Source organism: Rhinoderma darwinii, unplaced genomic scaffold, assembly GCF_050947455.1.
Source record: "Rhinoderma darwinii isolate aRhiDar2 unplaced genomic scaffold, aRhiDar2.hap1 Scaffold_460, whole genome shotgun sequence".
Taxonomy (NCBI): domain Eukaryota; kingdom Metazoa; phylum Chordata; class Amphibia; order Anura; family Rhinodermatidae; genus Rhinoderma; species Rhinoderma darwinii.
The window spans coordinates 102,219-113,083 of record NW_027463999.1 but is presented as its reverse complement, the minus strand read 5'-3'; the positions used below and the strand labels follow the sequence as shown (position 1 = coordinate 113,083).

Genomic DNA, 10,865 nt, shown 5'->3' with positions numbered 1-10,865 from the left:
TGAAATCTCATTGAATATGCTGGTACTGTATTACTCGGCAGAGCTGCTGCACGCATATCCGCTCTCCAAAAAGGCACGTAATATGCATCGTGTGCATCGATCCTTAGTGTTCCTTTATAGTAGTAGCATTTATATGGCTCATATGATGTATTTCTCTTCTGTATGTGTATATTATCCAATGCTTCATGGAATCAACCATATTGGATTATCAGCAGCAAAATAACCATAATAACCTCCCATAATATAAACTAATACCTGACTGCTATATAATATTGAGAAATGACGAGGAGACAGAGCTTTCATTTTTAAACACAATTTATTTAAATAAAATTCCTAACTAAAGCTATTGATCCAGAAGAAGGCAAAAACCCTGCGCACGTTTAGCCAATTTGTGCCACAGGGGAAAATTCCTTGTTGACCCCGAGAAAAGGCGATCAGTCCGAGAACCCAGGATCAGAGCTTGTAATGCAACTAACTAACATCTTACTGATCGCTACGACATTATATGGAATAGTAAGTTATAAGAAGGTGTCCAATCCCAGATGTTCTCCACGACGTCCTGGTATCATGCAGGTCGCTCCTCCACTGATCGGACTACGGACATCACAGCTCGGCTATGGTCATCTCTGCTGGTGAAAGAGAAAGAAAACACTGCCCTCCTAGGTCACAGGAGAAGGCCAGTTCCATTATACAAGGTCCCTGATGTGGTGTAAAGCAAATGGCCGACTCCAGGAGGGCAGGGATTAGGCCTTTGGTCTGAAAGCCACTTTTTACACAATCAACTTCTTAGACTCACAATTGATGTCCTCCGTCTTTGAGTTTTTCTCCTCCTAATGGCCACAAGTAACATGCAATTACCTCCTTCCCAGCTTGGATTTGCCTCACTGGTGAACATAGCATATAGCAGGTGTCTTCTGCTTGAACTATGGGAAACCATTGTTCCCTGTTATCCCACCAAAAAATAGTCATGGACCACTGAGAACTGTTTAGCCTCTATGCAGACCAAACAAGGTCCAGGGTCTAGGAGGACACAACCATGAGAGGCTATGGGATAACGTGTAAGGAATCTTAGCATGTGTGACACGGAGGAGTTATAGGAGGACATCAAACATGGTTCTTGCTAAAGTCATAATACATTCCATGTATTTACCTTGACCTGTATAATCAGTGTATTATGACATCGGAAGGCACCAAATATAGAATTATAAATAGAATTGTCACGTTACATAAGATTTTGATCAATCTCACAGTTTTCATCTTCATCTTCAGCCGCTCGTCCAGATCTCCACCCTGCAATAAAATAATAAGGGCAAAATTTGTGCCATTTTAACATAGTTTACTTTAATAAATGGGACTTAATCTACGTCTCCTTGGAGACCACGCCCACTTTTTTGTAACTTTTTAAATTTGTCAAGTGACGAGAAAAGATACATTTTACACCAAATTTGTTGCATGTCTCCGTTTGCAACTTTATTTGGTTAAGCTTACAAAGTAAACTGACATAAACTGCTCAGTAAATATGGGCCATAATGTATAACAAACCCCCAAATTCTCAAATATCCCACATTTTCTGATTAAATGAACATATATATTATGTACATACCTTCAATGTTTGGAGATTGCTGGCATCATGGCGGCAGATTTTCCTCCACATTACTGTTTTTCTTCTTGGTCCCAAAACCTGAAAGTAAATGACTGAACCTCCTATCACCGTGTATATAAGCCAAAGCCCCCTGTTTTCCTGTTGTTCTTCCCCTGCCATGCGGCTCGTGCATGAAGTTCTCCTCTTCCAGTGTTCCGCATTCCGACTGGTGACTTCACAAACATCAGAAGCTTCCGCTATTCTCTGTGAGATCCTCATGGTGAAGTATCTTGTGTCTGTTTATCTTCATATCCTAAAGTCGCTCCCCCTAAACCCCAGTTCTTATAGAGTCACAGTCATTATGACATCATGCAGTGAGGTAACAATGGCCTCCTGTATTTTATCTGATGTCACAAATATGACCAGAAGTGACATCTCCTGTTATAGTGGTAACAAGGAAGTTGAATCCAGCTCTTAGGTGAAGATAAAATGGAAAGATTTTCCAAGTTTAATTACATTTTCATTAAAAAGTCCAATAGGGTATGGTCCTGGTGTGTAGGTAATGGGAGAATATGATCCTGTAAAGCCTACGCGTTTCGGACGATAGCGACGTCCTCACACTACAGCCAAGTCTAAGGACGTCGCTATCGTCCGAAACGCGTAGGCTTTACAGGACCATATTCTCCCATTACCTACACACCAGGACCATACCCTATTGGACTTTTTAATGAAAATTTAATTAAACTTGGAAAATCTTTCCATTTTATCTTCACCTAAGCGCTGGATTCAACTTCCTTGTTACCTCTGTTCCTGCATCGTGTGCCGACACGAAAAGATCCAGGCGCTGACAGCGACACTCAATATTGTGTCAGGTGAGCTGGAGGATTCCTCCCCTTGTTTCCTTACTCCTGTTATAGTGTTAGTAATAAGTATTTACAATATCACAGTGCAGATTGGTTAGCATTGCTGCCTTGCAGTGCAGAGTCCTTAATAGAGATGAGCAAATTTTCTTTTAAATCGGCCGTTCGTTTCGGTCCAAATTCGTTTTGCGAATCACGTCACCCGATAGGCCTATCAGACTATTTAACGTCTTCTAGGACTGAATCTAAGTTGGTTACAGTCCTTGAAGACATCAGAGGGTCAAACAAGGCAATCAGGGTACATGCGATTTCACAAAAATAAAAACAAACACACTCAACACATACGCTGTACTACAGTAGCGACACATCGCTACCGGCAGGTGAGATGACGTAGCTGTCCCATGTGATCACTGTGGCCTGGGATTGGCTGCAGCGATCACAGCTATGTCATCTCACTTTCCGGCAGGGACACGTCAGGAGACCAGGGAAGGTGGTGAGTATGTTTCGTTTTTTTTAATCCTCTTCTCCCCTCTTTTTTTTTTTATATAATTGGCGGAGAGCACTCACCGGTGGCCACCATTTTGACAATTCTTGCACTGCGAACACCAAAACGTTCAAATTTCGACGAATTTTAAGCTTTTGGAAAATTTGGACCTAATTTGATATTTGTCTAATAGGTTTGCTCATCTCAAGTCCTTTATCCTTTCAGGAAACTGTTATTTTGGGCTTTAACTCCTTAGTGACCAGCCTATTTTAGGCCTTAATTTCCAAGCAATTTTTTTCGTTTTTCCATCGTCGCATTTAAAGAGCTATAACTTTTTTATTTTTGCATCGACATCGCCGAGGACGTTTTTTTTTGCGGCATTAGTTGTATTTTTTAATGGCATAATTTCGGATACATATAATTTTTTGATTAACTTTTATTGGAGGGGAATAGAAAAAAACACTGCAATTCCGCCATTGTTCTATGCTGTTTACCGTGCGGCGTAAATAATAATTAACTTTATTCTGTGGGTTGGTACGATTACGGTAATACCACATATGTATAGTTTTTGTTTCGTTTTTTTTTGGGAAAATAATATTTTATTGAGGATTTACAGAAAGGCAAAATGAAAATTACAATATGCATAAGCGCCACAGTACATACAATATAAGAGTAATTGTTAGAATTCACAATAAGAAGACAGGTATGTACAATGCGTTATCTCAATATTAAACAGAACATATTATACAAACAGAACAATAAGGAAGTATGAGCTTCCTGGCGTATGTTCACACCACTTGCACCAATGTCAAGGGGAAGGGGGTAAAGGAGGGGATAGAAAAGGAGGGAAAAGAAACGTGCAAGGAGAGAGATCTCCAAGGACATCAGGCCTAGCGGGAAAGTTTAGAAAGTAGTCCCAAACTAGAATAACAATCGTCCTTATCCAATGCAGGGGGAGTCTGCACCCCAGAGGTGTTGAAAGGAGTCATTTTTGCAGAATTCAAACCAGGGTGCCCAGATCTTTCGGTACTTGGCATGAGAGTGATATTCAAGATGCGAGAGCTCCTCCATTCTTGCTAGCTGGGCTCCCTTCCTAAGCCAATGACTTATTCGTGGCACAACCTCGGTCTTCCAATACAACGGTAATAGAGATTTGGCCGGCGCGAAGAGATGTAACCATAGCTCCCTGGGGGCCCCCCCAGGGAATGTTGGCCACAGGTTTAGGAACACTACACGAGGGGAAATGACAATAGAGGAATGAGTTATAGTATTGAGGATAGTTTGTATCTCGGCCCAAAAGGGGGAGATTTTCTCACACTCCCACCACAAATGTAAATATGTTCCCGGGTCTTTATGACACCTCCAACAATCTGGGGAAATTTAGTTACACATTTTATGCAATACCCAGGGAGTCTTGTACCACCTAGATGTCAGTTTGTATGAGGATTCTTGAGGTACCAAGGGAGTTTCGAAAAACTGCCCTGGTGTCCTCGTCAGAAAAAGTAGTCTTAAGTTGCAACTCCCAAGCTTTAAGAAAAGAGGGCTGTATGGATAAATTCATCTTAATGAGATTATTATAATATAGTGTAATAAGCTTCAAGGTGGTTGCCGAAGGAGGAGGGTTGCTTCCAACCAGGATAGCGGGCGGTCTATTGGTCCCTGCCTAAACGCTCCCAGGTAACACCTTTTGAGGTGAGTGTAAGTGAAAAAATTGATAGACGAGAAACCAGGTTGAGCCTGCAATTCAGTGAGGGTAGGAACAGCCCCGTTAGTAAATATGGAATCGTACGTGCTGCAGGATGCCTTTCCAGGCAGGGAAGAACAGTCTCGAAACCTCTCAGTCTGCGACTGCACAAGGTCACGAACCGTCATCAGGGAAGACTAAATTTTGTGCAGAGATTTCATCCCCTCACCTTTCATCCATGTTTGATATGAAGCAGAGGTAAGAGAGTTGTGTGACTTAAAAAGGGCTGCATTGGGTTTGTTAAGCCACAGAAGGGAGGTAAGGGACATGCCTATGGTGGCCTCCTCCACGAGAACCCCAAGTCTAATTGAGGCATTATCAAACCACTCAGTTATCCTGGCTAATTGTACGGAGTGGTATTCGGATTCAATATCCGGAAGCCCTCTCCCCCTGAGCGTTTTGTACGAATAAGAGTGTGAAATGCTATTCTGGGTTTAATATTATTCCAAATGTATTTAGAAAACTGTTGTCTAATGGTAGCAAAAAAGGCTCTAGGGAGGGGAATCGGGAGAGTTTGGAATAGATAAAGGAGTTTGGGGAGAATAATCATTTTAAGTAAGTTGGTTCTACCAATCCATGAAATATATGGGATATGCCAAGACAGGATAGTGGCTTTAATCTCGGAGAGTAAAGGTGTGTAATTGTATTGATACCAGTGTTCAAGTGAGGGAGTTAAATTAATTCCTAGGTATTTTATACTATCTGAACGCAGTAGGAAGGGGAAGCTGAGTTTCAGAGACTTTAATAGAGCCGGAGTGCAGGAGACACATAGTCCCTCGGATTTGCTAGAATTAATTTTGAAATTGGATAAGTCACCAAAATGGATAAACATCTCTTGAAGTCGGGGTAGGGCTGTGGAGGGGTTGGTGATGAAAATAAGCAAGTCATCGGCAAATGCCGCTGTGCAATGCACTCTGTCACCAATGGCGACCCCCGACAGAAGTGGCTCCTGACGCAGACTCTGGATCAAAGTCTCAATTGTGAGGACAAAAAGGAGGGGAGAGAGTGGACAACCCTGTCTTGTTCCATTCATGATCTGGAAAGGCCTCAATAGGTGGCCATTTACTCAATCCTTAGCATGTGGGGAAGTGTACAGAGACAGGATTTTGTGAACGAAGAGTTGTTGAAAGCCGAAACGGGAAAGCGCCTTGACCATAAAGGTCCAGTCCACCCGGTCGAAAGCTTTCTCTGCATCAGTAGACAACTGAACCAAAGGGATATTTCTTGACCTGGTGTACTGGATCAGATGGAGAACTCGCGTAGTGTTGTGTTTACCTTCTCTCCCCTTAACAAAACCCGTCTGCACTGGGTCAATTAGGAATGAGAGTAAGGATTGCATCCTGTTAGCTATGATTTTTGCATATAATTTAACATCCACATTCAAAAGTGATATAGGGCGATAACTACCGCATAGCGAAGGGTAATACCGAAATATGTGCTTCAAGCGCTGAAGGAGAGAAATGTTGAGAAGCGTTAAGAGAGTTACATACTCTGAGGAAGAATGGCAGCAGGACGTCTCCAAACTGTTTATAGTATGAGGCAGGAAAACCGTCAGGACCTGGGGACTTACTAGAGGGCATACTGGAGAGCGCATCACGGATTTCTTTAAGTGTAAAAGGGGATTCTAGTTGTTTTTTTTGCGTAGCAGTTAAGGTACGAAGAGAGAGGGAGTCAAGGAAAGATTCAATCAGCTCAGTTCTGTCCGCACGCTCCTTGGGCATCTCTCCAGGATGTAGGTCATACAGTGTTTGATAGAAGGAGCAAAACTCAGCCGCAATGTCATTGGTGTCCTCAAGTACAGCTCCAGTAGGAGACCTGATTTTGGGGATATAGTTCTGCTGTCTTCTCTTTTTAGCTAGATAAGCCATGAGTTTGCTCCCCTTATCACCATGCATGTAGTGTTTGTGAGCAGCAGAGGTATATGCCTTTGGCGTGCGCAAATTCAAACATTGTTTGAGTCTTTCTCTGGAAAGTATAAGCGAGGAGAGAACAACTTGAGCCGCAGACCGTTTATGCTGGTTTTCAAGGTCAAATATTCGGGAAAGAAGGTCATAAATCTCCCGGTTCCTCTCTCTCTTCATAAACGAACCCATGATTATGAGTACTCCTCTGATCACTGGCTTATGGGCTTCTCAGATAGTGCTAGTGGAGACATCCTGCGTATCATTCTCAACAAAGTAGGTCTTCAGCGCCGCCTCAACTCGCTGCTTATTGCGCGACGAGTAGAGCAGAGTTTCATTAAGTCTCCAGTTATATTGCCTAGGCAAAAGGCTGTGTATGTTGAGAAACATGGACATTGGGGCATGGTCAGACAGGAGAATGTTTGCTCTTTTCAAACTCCTGCATCTGGCTGTGATCAATATCACCGCTTGGTGTGATCTTCACCCATTACACTGGGTGTAGGACTTTGTGCACTATAGCTACACCCACATTTATTTATTTATTTATTTATTTATTTATTCATTTATTTATTTATTTCATTTATTCATTCATTTATGAATTAGGAATTGCCCATTTCTTTCCCTTGTCACTTTGTTATTTAATGTATTATAACTCTAACATTGCCTACATCACTGTCTGGCATCCTTTTCATACTGTGGCCATCATCTTTAACTTTTAAATGTTTTTGTTATCTGTTCTAATAAAACTTGTCATTTTTAACCAAACCTTGGTGTGTCGGACTCCGTTTCTAGGTCTATAATTCATTTAGAGTGTATCCCCACCGTTACCATCATGCTCATTTAGGGCTTGTAAGTCCCGCCCCCCGCCCTTTTTCTTTGTCCCTTTAATTATCTCATATGCACATAATAGATATTCATCTTATTAACGTTTAATCTCTGGGACTTGGGTTTGGCTGGCGCTGCTCTTTTGGTGCTCTCCACATAGGTATAAGACAGGAGAATGTTGCCTATAGAGGGGGAATCTATTAAAGGGAGTTGGCTATCCATGATGAGCAGGTAATCTAGTCTTTGATAAGAATGATGGGGGTGGGAGTAGAAGGTATAGTCCCTATCCGTGGGGTGGAAGAATCTCCACACATCCATCAATCTTAAAGATGTGAGGAGTCTACGGATTTTCCTCAGAGCTGAGTAGCTGTGAGCAGAGGTTCCCGTGAAGGAGTCCAGAAGGGGCTCAAGCACAATGTTGAAGTCCCCTCCCAGAAGCGTTAGGCCCTCAGAGAACTGAGAAAACTTGTCTAGAGTCGCAGATAGCCAAGGAATCTGGCCCGAGTTCAGGCGTAAATATTCCCAATGGTAGTCAGGGTGTTCGCCACTTTACCTTTTATGAAACGAAAGCGGCCTGCGCCATCAGCAATCTGGGAGACAAATTCAAAGGGAATGTCAGACCGTAGAGCTATACTGACACAGTTACGTTTGCCACTATCATTGCATGAATGGAACCATGTAGTGTAAGGTGATTTAGGAAGGTTTGGAATTTTACTTTTCAAGTGGGTTTCCTGTAGCAGCAGCACAGACGAATCCATTTTTTTAAGGGAGTGTTTGACCTGGGAGCGTTCAGTAGGGGAGTTGAAGCCCTTGACATTCAATGTCGTAACCTGAATACGCGACATAAATGCACCAGTATGAAGAGAGAAAGAAAGAAAAGATGAGAAACACAGAAAAGAGAACAATAAGAAGTAAATTGTTTTCAAATGCTGTAGTAAAGATATTTGCACTGATCCACAGTGCGGTATTAGTCAGTTAACCACTGACTGACAGAGAGGCGTGGCGGCGGAGAGAAGAGTGAACGAGTGAATAAGAATATGCACCCCTTATCCCGGCACCCAAACAACAAAAATTCAAGGCAGACTGTAGCTAAACATTTTTAAAGCACAGATTTTAAACCACCTAAAGAGAAAAAGTTAAGACATTAAACCCGTACACAAACATATCTCTAGACAGACATAGAATGGATGCAAATAAAACACAATCCTAAGCAGGGCCGCAAGTCTGTCATGGAGGATTATTTGCTGGTCTCTTCTTAGTTGGACGGGGTCTTGGATTCAGCCAGACATCAGGCTTAGGCAGAGAGGGAAGAGAGGCTACATCTGTGTAAGAAAAAACACCGAAAAAGGCCATACTTACAAATGGACACAGCCAGGCCAGAAATGCTGATGAAAGGGCGAGCAGGTGCTTTAAATAATAATAGCCACTCCCACTAGTCTTGAGGGGAGTGGTGCATGGGATGTGTAGTAAGAAATAATAACTGAATAGTGTGTGTGCAAGTGTAATACTATAAGTGAAATATAGGGGGCAGTAATAAATGAAGTGCCTCAATAGAAATAAATGGATAATGGGGTGCAAGTGAGTTGGGATGCTGGGAGAGCATGGTGTGTTGTTGTTTGGCATAGCAAGCAGGGTAGCCCGCTCTATGAATTATCAAGGCGTCACAAATAGGCTTCTACCTGGCTATACACGTTGTGCCTCATGACGTACACACTATCCCTCCATGTTTCACTCACTTGCACCCCATTATCCATTTATTTCTATTGAGGCACTTCATTTATTACTGCCCCCTATATTTCACTTATAGTATTACACTTGCACACACACTATTCATTTATTATTTCTTACTACACATCCCATGCACCACACACCACTCCCCTCAAGACTAGTGGGAGTGGCTATTATTATTTAAAGCACCTGCTCGCCCTTTCATCAGCATTTCTGGCCTGGCTGTGTCCATTTGTAAGTATGGCCTTTTTCGGTGTTTTTGTATATGTCCCTGTGTTTTTATCGGTTCTGTTTGTGCATCAGGAACGTTCTGTTCCAGTTTAGGAGTTAGGGACTCGCAAGTCAGGGGATCCTTGTCGTGGATTGCGAGCTTGCGTCCTTTTGGCCAAAATGATTACCAATACCCCAGGTATTTTTCATTATTATGTATATTCGCTTCTCTTGGACACAGCCGGGTCTTTGATGCTGGGAGAGCATGGTGTGTTGTTGTTTGGCATAGCAAGCAGGGTAGCCCGCTCTATGAATTATCAAGGCGTCACAAATAGGCTTCTACCTGGCTATACACGTTGTGCCTCATGACGTACACACTATCCCTCCATGTTTCACTCACTTGCACCCCATTATCCATTTATTTCTATTGAGGCACTTCATTTATTACTGCCCCCTATATTTCACTTATAGTATTACACTTGCACACACACTATTCATTTATTATTTCTTACTACACATCCCATGCACCACACACCACTCCCCTCAAGACTAGTGGGAGTGGCTATTATTATTTAAAGCACCTGCTCGCCCTTTCATCAGCATTTCTGGCCTGGCTGTGTCCATTTGTAAGTATGGCCTTTTTCGGTGTTTTTGTATATGTCCCTGTGTTTTTATCGGTTCTGTTTGTACATCTGTGTAAGGTTGCCAAAAGGGGATGGCGGTATGGTCGAGGTCTAGTGGAGGGCAAGCATTCTCTAGGTCTTCCGCTGAATGAACAATGGACAACCGACCTTGGAAATGATAGGATAGTCCAAAAGGGAAGAGCCATTTCTACGGTATTTTTAGAGATCGGAGACGATCCGTGCCGATCCCAAGAGACCTACGTTTGGATAGGGTGGTCGGGGAAATATCCTGAAAAAAAGTCAGTTTATGACCCTCAAACATAAGGTCAGGTATATCACGTGTCTTGCGGAGCACCCCTTCTTTGACAGGAAAAGACAGTAGCTTGCATACAATATCCCTTGGTGGTTCACCTTCTTTGGGTTTTGGACTAGAGCCCTATGAGCTCTTTCAATCTGTAGGTCTGGGGGTGAATCAGGGCTGAGGACAAAGTCCAGGATTTTCTTAGTCATGGACATGGTCTCATGTGGAGGGAAGTTTTCCGGCATTCCCCTTATCCGCAGATTATTGCGCCTCCCCCTATTATCCTGATCTTCCACATAGGGGTGAAGAGAATTCAGATGAGTTTGACAAGCCTGAAGTGCCGAGGAGGTCGCATCTCCGTGAGTAAGAAGAGCAGTTTGGGTTTCTTCAAGTAGCTCAACTCTAACTCAAATGTGGTGGACTTCCTGCTTAATATCGTCAAGTTCTCGCATTACAGGTTGTAGGGCTTTCTCGATAATCTTTTGCAAGCCTTTAGTAGAAATGGAGATCATAGAAGGTGGGTCAGGTGCCACTTCTTCCTCCATGTAACTTTCACCATCAGAAGTGTCACGATGATCGTTAGGCAGCAATGACCGTTTAGTGGAAG

General features: G+C 42.7%; 1 long non-coding RNA gene across 1 annotated transcript; it reads right to left on the bottom strand.

Annotated features, from left to right (window-relative positions):
- Positions 1–297: 297 nt before the first annotated feature.
- LOC142718078 (uncharacterized) lies at positions 298–1,879 on the bottom strand. The gene is made up of 2 exons (XR_012872214.1): positions 1,604–1,879; positions 298–1,290 (listed from the first exon to the last, which is right to left on the bottom strand). It is a non-coding gene; the product is annotated as an uncharacterized LOC142718078 (long non-coding RNA).
- Between the last annotated feature and the right edge of the window lie 8,986 nt (positions 1,880–10,865).